This window comes from Tupaia chinensis, unplaced genomic scaffold (genome assembly GCF_000334495.1).
Source record: "Tupaia chinensis unplaced genomic scaffold, TupChi_1.0 Scaffold000605_1, whole genome shotgun sequence".
NCBI lineage: Eukaryota > Metazoa > Chordata > Mammalia > Scandentia > Tupaiidae > Tupaia > Tupaia belangeri.
The window spans coordinates 618,003-627,100 of NW_006160123.1; the positions used below are offsets into that span (position 1 = coordinate 618,003).

Consider the following 9,098-nt stretch of genomic DNA (forward strand, 5'->3'; position numbering starts at 1 on the left):
GGCATTCCATGAACACATCCATTACGCTAACTGCTGGTTCCCTTGGATGTGTTCTTAAAATTGTATGGAGACTAGCAGCTGGCGTAATGGCTATGTCACTGGACTCCCATGTAGTCCACCACAGTTTGAGTCCCAGACTCGGTGGCTTTAACTCACGTAGGGCACGTGTGTGTACGTGTCCAAGATCCTGCAAGAAGAATGGAGGAGAAGGGATTGCGGCATGGGCACCCCCCCTGGGGGGTGATTTCTCACTTTCTGTCTCTCTCTGTCTTTCTGGCAAGCACATGCACCATATAGCAAAAACCTCTCCAAAAAAAAAACAAATTACATATTGTATGTATTTTGTGAGACGTTGAGAGTTTATATTACTTATAATAAAATAATGAAATTTTACATATAAGACTAGATTCAACAGGAGCTGGAAAACTTTCCAACTGCTCATAATTTTCTTATTGACAAAATTGGCTTGGGATATAAAAGTTTAGAAAGGGGGCTGGCAGGTAGCATGGAGGTTAGGGTGCTGGACTCCCACATGACTGACCACAGTTTGAGTCCCAGACCTGGTGGCTTGCTTTCTCGCTTTCTCCCTCTCTCTCTCTGTTTCTCTCTGGTCTTAAAAAATAATAAGGAATAAAATTAGATAAATAATTCTTTTTTTTTGCTGTAGGGCATATGCACTTACTACACAGAGAGAGACAGAGAGACAAAAAGTGAGAAATCACCCCCAAGAGGGGATGGCCATGCCACAATCTCTTTACCAAAATCCCTTGGGATTTTGGGCACACACGCACACATGCCTGGTGTGAGCTGGTGTGAGTTTAAGCCACCGTGTCAAGAATGCAAACTGAGGTCGACTAGGTGGGAGTCCAATGACATATCTATTACGCCATCTGCTGGGCCCAATAAAAGTTTAGGAAGGTAAAAAATTTTGATCACATTCTCCTCTTAGTTACGCCTGTAATATAAAGGAGACTATCATATTCACCAACTAAAGTTTGAAACTTAGACCTATAATTACTTTAAATTAACAAATTATTCTCAAGCTTTTGACTTGGGTGTTATCTTAGGGACATCTCTGCCTTTCTCTCACATAGTAGCAAAACAAAGGCCCAGGCTGGTGGCTCAGCCAGTAGCAAATTGAACTGCTGTGCTGGAAGCCACGTGCGATTTCGGCCAGGTTGGCCTGAAAACATGCCAGGCACTTGAATGCATGAGCAGGATCTTCATCAGTCGAACGAAAGGCTGTAGGAAGGGGATCGAGTTGTGATAAGATCCTGTCCAGGATACTTCTGTCTCTGTAGCTGTCACTAGAGTGTGCCAATGTGTTCTCTATCATGAATAAAAATAAATAAATTTTACAAACAAACAAAAACCTCCAAAAGAAAATATAGTATTTTTTCTATTTTGGGAAGAGAGATTGGGCATAACATTTTTTTTTCACAGATTCTATAAATAATCTGATTCCTTCCTGCTCTTTTGTAAGTGATAACTGGGAGCAGGGAACACATGGATAACCTGTTTTATGTTGGACTGGGAACTGAACCCAGCTTTCCCATACAGCATCAGCCATGGCAAAATATTTCTGAGGGGTGCCTGGTAAAATCTTACCAACTTTTTTGAATTCCACTTCAGGAATTCCACCTGTAGGTGACATTGCTGCTATTGAGTAGGAAACTAAGATAGCAGTATCAAATTGGATGAAGAATCCTAGTACCTTTACAGATTAACATAATAGTAATGATGCAGTAATACCTGAGTGATACCCACCCACACCACCATCTAAAGGAGCCTTAGTTTAGATATGTTGCCAAACATCCCAAATCTGATAGTGCCGAAAGTGTTACGGAAACTTACTTCTGATTCATTCAAAAAGCCCAAGCTATTTGCAGTTTACCATGCTGGCTCCCATGGAAAGATGACTGCAAGCACAATAGACACTATAATGTAAGTACTGATGTGACTAGTTAATGAAAATGCAGTGAAGAACTAAAAAGTTATGTGAAACTGTTAGAAATTATTGTCAGTCATTAATAGGATCATGTGATCCTGAGGGAAAAAAACAAATATCTTTAATACAGTGTTCAGATTTATGCTAAGCATCATTTCATAAGTTGAGAAGACTAACGAAACCCATAAATATTTACAGTGTTCATAAGCCTGCAGTTGTATGTCACCCAGTTCCCACTCTGCCACAACACTGATAAATCAGAAGCTATAAAAGAGGAAGTCCAAAGCCAAACAGTTTTATTAATCTTAGTATGCTTCCTAGGTTTAGAAATGGGACTCGTTATACAGAAATTACATCAAAATGCAATAGGTCTTCCCCTTGCTTTGAGGGAGCTAGAATAGTCCTGACTGTGAAAACATCTGAGTTAAATTTTTCACAGAGCATAAGTGGGTTGTTTGTGCAGCAAACAAATGCAGGTTGACCTAGAGAATAACAAGAAACCTCTCATAAAATAGGGTGTTCATGAAAGCTCGCTCGCTCGCTCTCTCTCTCTCAAGCTTTGTTGGCTGTGTGGAGAGCAAAAGTAAGCAGTGGGAAGAACATGTGCCCTGATGCTAGAAGACAAGTGTGGCCAGATATGGTAAATGGAAGGAGAGAGTGGTTTCAGATGAGGTTGAAAAGAGAAGCCGAGACGGATGATGCAGGGCTATGTAGGCCTTTTCAAGGAGTTTGGATTGCATTCTGAGTACAGCAGGAAACCTTGGGAGTATTATGCAGGAGCACGGTGACCCACTCTGTGCTTTAGCAGAATTACTTTTGCAGTTGTGTGCATTCAAATGAGGCAAGGGAGAATTAGAGGCTAGTTGGGAAGGTACACAAATAGGCTGAGCTATGCTTTGGAAAGAAAGAAAGAATTAAATAAATAAATATCAGTGTTTTAACACCACGGAGGTTTATTTCTAGATCACGTAACACAGTAGTTGAGTTGGGTGGCTCTCTTAGGCAGCTGTTGAGTGTTAACTTGAACACTCAGACTCCACCATATTTTGAAAAGCTGTCTTCAATACATGGCCTTTATAGTCATCAGGAGGGGAGAAATGGAGTGTGGATGATTAGGAATTTTACAGTCAGGTCTGGACATGGTCTAGAACATTTTGGCATATACCCAAGTAACCAGAACTCAGTGACATTGGTTCAATTCTAGCTGCAAGGGAGACTGGGGGATACTCTTCTCTTGTAGCCAAGAGACAAGAGATGACAATGGACCTGACTCGGATATAAGTAGTGTAGATGTAGAGAAGTGGGTGAATTCTTGCCTCTCCCCTTTGACCTTACCTCCTTTCATTGCCCATTGTACTTATGTGATCCAGTTACATTTGACCTCTTGATGCTGTCAACTGGGATTTGCCTTTCTCTCAGCATGTCCTGCCTGAAATGCCTGTGTTTCATGTCACTGCTTGTCTTGTAAAATTGAAAGCCCAACTCAAATGTCACCTTCTCCACAGTCTCCTGTGACTCCTCCCATACAGGAGGAATATCTTTGGGTTTAACTTTTTTATCTTTTTAGGTTTTTTTTTCTCTTAAAGACTTACATACACTTGCCATAGAAAGAGAGAGAAAGTGAGAAATCACCGCCCCACCCCCACCCCCAGGGGAATAGCCATGCCACAGTCTCTCTTGGGATTTTGGGCACATATGCACATGCACCTGGCATGATACTCAAGCTGCCAGTCTGGAACTTGAAACGTGCTGTCGGCCGTGTAGCATCTAGCCACCTTAGCCTCCACGCCTCCGGCTGGCCCTCTTCAACGTGTAAAGCAGCACCACTTTGTTTTGTCTCGTTATTTGATAAGCTCCTTGAGAGGCAGGACCTTGCACATTTACCTCAGTTTCCTCAAGAACTTAGCACAGTGAATAGACATTTAATAAAAAATTGACAAATTAAATTAAATCTGCTTAATTTGATTATTGCTCTGTTGAATGTAAACTCCCTGAAGACAGGACTGTTTTTTGTTTTTTTTGAGAGGTTTTCGCTAGAGGGCGTGTGCGCTCGCCAGAAAGACGGAGAGAGACAGAGAGATAGAAAGCGAGAAATCACCCCCCGGGGGGATGGCCACGCCACAATCCCTTCTCCTCCATTCTCCTCTTGGGATCTTGGGCACCCATGCACACGCGCCCAGTGTGAGTTTAAACCGCCAGGTTCAGGACTTGAACCGCGGTCGACTACATGGGAGTCCAGCGACATAGCCATTACTCTAACTGCTGGTCCCAGACAGGGCTGTTTTAATAACATTGGTATTCTTAGCACCCAGGACGGTGGGCATTCTGTTTATATCTGAATCAATGAATGGGTATTTGATACACTGTCGAGTACTACTGAGATAAAGTACAGTCATTTTCTTTGAATTCAGCTGTATATTTAGGTGATAGAAAGAAAAATTTTGCCATCTGTGATTTTGCCTGCCATCTGACTTGGTTAGCCATTCCCTGATGGCGAGGGTAATGAATCAGTGCCCTCATAAATCTGCCGCTCCCTCAATCTTTTCTCATTGACAGCAGCCTAGTGGCCCAAAATCAGAATGCACCAAGTGTGAGTTCAATGTTTGAAAGAACAGAACTTTATTTGGTACAGTGTGACCACTAAATGCAGCCAGCTTACTTCATCCACGTTCATCTGAAGAAACAGATGTCTGTTCAGTGCTGGAGGAAAGACTAGTTGTGTTGCACCTATTGAGAGATGGTGGTATTTTGTATTTTATGGGCATTTTAAGAAGCTTTCAAAGATAATTTCAACTATATTGCTGTTTTGCCCTTCTGTAGTGGAAATAGCATTGCACTTTGAAGACCTGTTTAAATGGGTGTTTTGCAGCACACAACAGTAGTGTGGACCCTCTAAATCTGTGCTGTAGTATGTAAAATGGTAAAAATTTTTACTTCAGTGTTGGTAGATTTTAATGAGATAATTTAGAGAATGATCTGTAAATTATAAAGCATCATATAAATGTAACTGGTTTTAATGCACCTCAGCGACACTGCATTTGCTTAGTTATTTCATTTCTCTTCTATTTTGTATTCTATTCAACATTATTTCTATGTCAATAGAACTGTTTTTTATTTCCTTTATGCTGCTTTGTCCTGGGAAAGCCTTTTTTATTGACCTTGGTAGGAGGTGTTGAGAAGCCTTGATGTATCTCCAGGCAGCTTACTTATGGGGCTGATTGAGCAAAAGAGGAAATCATTGAGATGAGCCAGCGCTGTGGGTGAGGGAGCAGCCCTGCTGCCTCACACTACCTCAGGTGCTGGGGCAGCGCAGCACGGGGCCTCCCAGGCTGCTCTAGAATCTTACAGACATGGTGAAAATAGCTCTTGCTCTGCAGCTTCTTCAACTCATTCTGTTTAGTCTCTATCTTTTGCTGGTTTTGTTCTTCAAAAGTTGGGTATAATGCAATTTGTTTTTCCTCTACCAATGTTGCTAAAATACCCCAGAAGAGCAGAGAAGTCAAGAACATGTGTGTTTCTTTCCTTCTGTTGTATCTACTTGTCACTGAAGTAAGGCAGTTTCTTTTGCAGCAATCTCTGAATTAGTCAGGCTAATAGCCATTGCGCTCTCCTGGTTAAGTGCTTTATTGATTCATTAATTTACCACATATTAACTGAGGTCAGGACTCAGAATTCCCAATAAGTTCTTAATATCACATTACAAAAATTTTTCTCATTTTTTTTTCAAAAGTTGAGACTTTGTTTATATTCTCTTTGAAAAGGCATACCAGGATATTATATTTAAGTAATATGATATAGCCTTTTGTTTGTATTTTGTGCTAAGAATAAGAGAAGTGCTTTCCTAAGGCACTGTACCTATGTCAGATGATGATAGCTATAAAGATAGGGCCAGCAGGTGGTGCGGTGGTTAAGGTGTTAGATTTCCATTTGGCCCACTGTGGTTCTAGTCCCAGATCTGATGGCTTGAAAATCACTTTGGGCATGTGTGCATTCATACCCAAAATTTCAGGAGGAGAGTGGAGAAGAAGGGAGTGCAGTGTGGCTATACCCCTGGAAGGTGATTTTTCACTTTACTTCACATTGTCTCCCTCTCTCTCCCTCTCTCCTTCTCGCACTCTGGCAAGCACATATTTCTTATGGTAAAAGCTAAAAAAAATAAAATTAAAATAAAAAATAAAAAAAAGAATAAGGATATTCCATATTTAGGAGCCAGCACCAAACATCTTTGTGAGCTACATATGACTAAGTATATAAACTTTATATTTTAAGTGTATTTATTTCTTCCATGAGTGAGAGGCAAGAAAACACCCCTAACAGGATCTTGACACTGCAAGCCACCCCTAACCTTCAACCAATCCTGGGTCCTGGGCCAGCCAAGTGAGCACCTGGTGTATCCAGGGAGGTCTTCTGTGCTTGAACTGGGAACCTTCCCATGTGGGATTGTCTAGCAGATGGTTGCGTTTACCACTACCACCATCTAGCCCATGTAATGAACTTATTTTAGATAATGCATTTTTGTTGGCTGAATTTTTCTAGTCATTAAAAGTAATACGTAGTTATTATAAAAGTTTGAAAATTATAGAAAAGTAGAAAATCCAAATCACTCAGATTCTCATTAGACATAGTAACTGTTTTTTATTACTTTTGTGGTGTCTTGAATTATTTACTTTAGAAAATCATTTTATTATATAGATCCCATTAGAATTCAGCTGAAAAAGCTGGGCGCGTGTGCGTGTGTGCCCAGGATCCCGAGAGGAGAATGGGGGAGAAGGAATTGCGGCATGGCCACCCCCCCCGGGGGGGGGTGATTTCTCGCTTTCTATCTCTGTCTCTCTCTGTCTGTCTGGCAAGTGCACACGCCCTATAGCAAAAACCTCTTAAAAAAAAAAGAATCCAGCTGAAAAAAAATAGACTGCCTCTTATTCATAAGTAGAAAGGAGAACGACACAAATAATCCACAACAGTATTAAATAAAGAGTAAAATTGCATTTTTACCTGTCCATATTCTCCTTGGACTCTCCCTTCTCTTTTCTTCCACCTCTCTGCAACTCCTCCTCCATTCCCCACCTCCCCTCTCTAATTCTAATCTAGGAGGATTCACTTTCCTGATTATGTTAATACTTCCAGTATTTTTTTTACACTGTTTTACCAATTACTCCCCCTTTGCAGTAAATATCAATATCTAAAGATGACTGGAAATGGTTTTTTTCTTTTATTCCTTTTTACATTTATCCACGCTTACTTTACATATCAAAAAATGTTTGCTCATACTCCATAGTTCTTGACAGTTAATAAACAACTTTAAAAATTTCAAAATACTAAATTTTAAAGATAATGTTCAAAATATTTCTTATAATTTTGTATAATTTTGTTTGTGACTCTATAACAACAGGCAGTATGGTTTTAAATATGTTTAAGAAAATATTTACATGTCAACTACTCAAATTGTTGAGAAGCAAATGCCCAGCACACAAGAAAAACATGGAACACTTCATGAATTTGCATGTCATCCTTGCACAGGGGCCCTGCTCTGTTCTCTGTATCGTTCCAATTTTAGTATATGTGTGGCTGAAGCGAGGACTGGAAATGATTTTGAAGTGTCAGCCACAAGTGCAACATTTCTTTGCATTCTCCTGATCTTTTTTTTTTTTTTAAAGAGGGTTTTGCTATAGAGTGTGTGCACTCACCAGAGACAGAAAGCGAGAAATCATTCCACACGATGGGAGCTGGCCATGCCTCAATCCCTTCTCTATTCTCCTCTTGGGATTTTGGGCATGCGTGCACATGTTCCTGACTTGAGTTTCAAACCACCGGGTCCAGGACTCAAATCATGGTCTGCCATGTGGGAGTTCAGGGATGTAATGATTATGCCATCTGCTGGTGCCTCTCCTGATCTATCTTAAAAGGCTCATGTAAACTTTGCTTTCTGTATCTTTGGGTTCATTGTATCACAAAATGTATTGAGTTGTCAGAAAAGTCATGACATGTTTTTCTTTGCAAATGCATGATGACTTTTCAGATGACCCAATAATACATGTCACACCCTGCATAAGATGCTCTGGAAAGTTGTGTCACATTTATCAGGTGACGTCAAACTTTCTGGCATATGGCTACATGTCCTAGGGGTGCATATTACTCTACTTTGAAAAATCCACACTCTAAATTCAGATGTATTTGTATTTTCTAAAAATATATGTTAAATAAAAGAAATAAAGGAGTCACATGTATACTAGATTTTCAGTGATTATTAATGGAGAGATACGAGACATTTCTCTTCCTACAGGGAAACCTCAGAGTCAGCTGGATTCTGTGCCCCCTTTTCAGTAAAGTTTTAAGAATTACTGTCACAGGGACCAGCAGATGGCATAGCGGCAGTATCACTGGACTCCTATGTAGTCTACAGCAATTCGAGTCCCAGACCTGGTGGCTTAAACTCACGCCAGGCGCTTGTGGGCAGGTGCCCAAGATTCCAAGAGGAGAATGGAGGAGAAGGAACTGCGGCATGGCCATCCCCCCCGGGGGGTGGATTCTCGCTTTCTGTCTCTCTGTCTCTGTCTTTCTGGAAGCACATGTGCCCTATAGCTAAAACCTCTCCAAAAAAATAATTAAGAAAGAAAGAAAAGGAAAGAATTACTGTCACAGTTAGCCCATGTTCTGTGGACAAGGTTTTGGAATATTATACCCTGGTGGGAGTATTGAAAAAATGAGGCTCATTTAATTTTTACATATGTACACAGTACTATATTTATGGATTATTTTAAAGGTGAGTAATATCATTCTCAAATCTATTTGAATAAATAAATAAATTGGAGTCTTCTAGTTTTATTATTTATCTTACCCAAATATGATATAATGAATTCAGTTACCAGGAAAAATGAGTCCTTGTCCTTTTTTTACTATCTTAATCTGATGAAGGTTAGGATTTAGAGTTGCCCTGGTCCTCAGTTAGAAACTGTATTCTGCTAGATTAGAAATATTTTTCTCTGGACCCAGCAGATAGCATAATGACTATGTCGCTGGGCCGCTATTTGAGTCCTGGACCTGGTGGCTTCAAACTCATGCTGAGCACGTGTGTGTGTGCATGTGCAAAATTCTTTTTTTTTTTTTTTTTTTTTTTTTTTAGGGGGGGGCGCACCCCCCCGCAGAAAGA

At 40.4% G+C, this 9,098-nt stretch overlaps 1 protein-coding gene, 1 long non-coding RNA gene and 1 other non-coding gene across 7 annotated transcripts in view; 1 reads left to right on the forward strand and 2 right to left on the reverse strand.

Moving 5' to 3' along the window:
• TTBK2 (tau tubulin kinase 2) overlaps positions 1-9,098 on the forward strand; it is a 173,262-nt gene that overhangs the window by 131,418 nt on the left and 32,746 nt on the right. The window lies entirely within an intron of this gene.
• The window catches only part of LOC102498405 (uncharacterized), a 68,025-nt gene that overhangs the window by 19,037 nt on the left and 39,890 nt on the right, over positions 1-9,098 (reverse strand). The gene's annotated exons all lie outside the window — the stretch shown is intronic.
• On the reverse strand, positions 7,424-7,529 carry LOC114009705 (U6 spliceosomal RNA). The gene has a single exon (XR_003551091.1). It is a non-coding gene; the product is annotated as a U6 spliceosomal RNA (small nuclear RNA).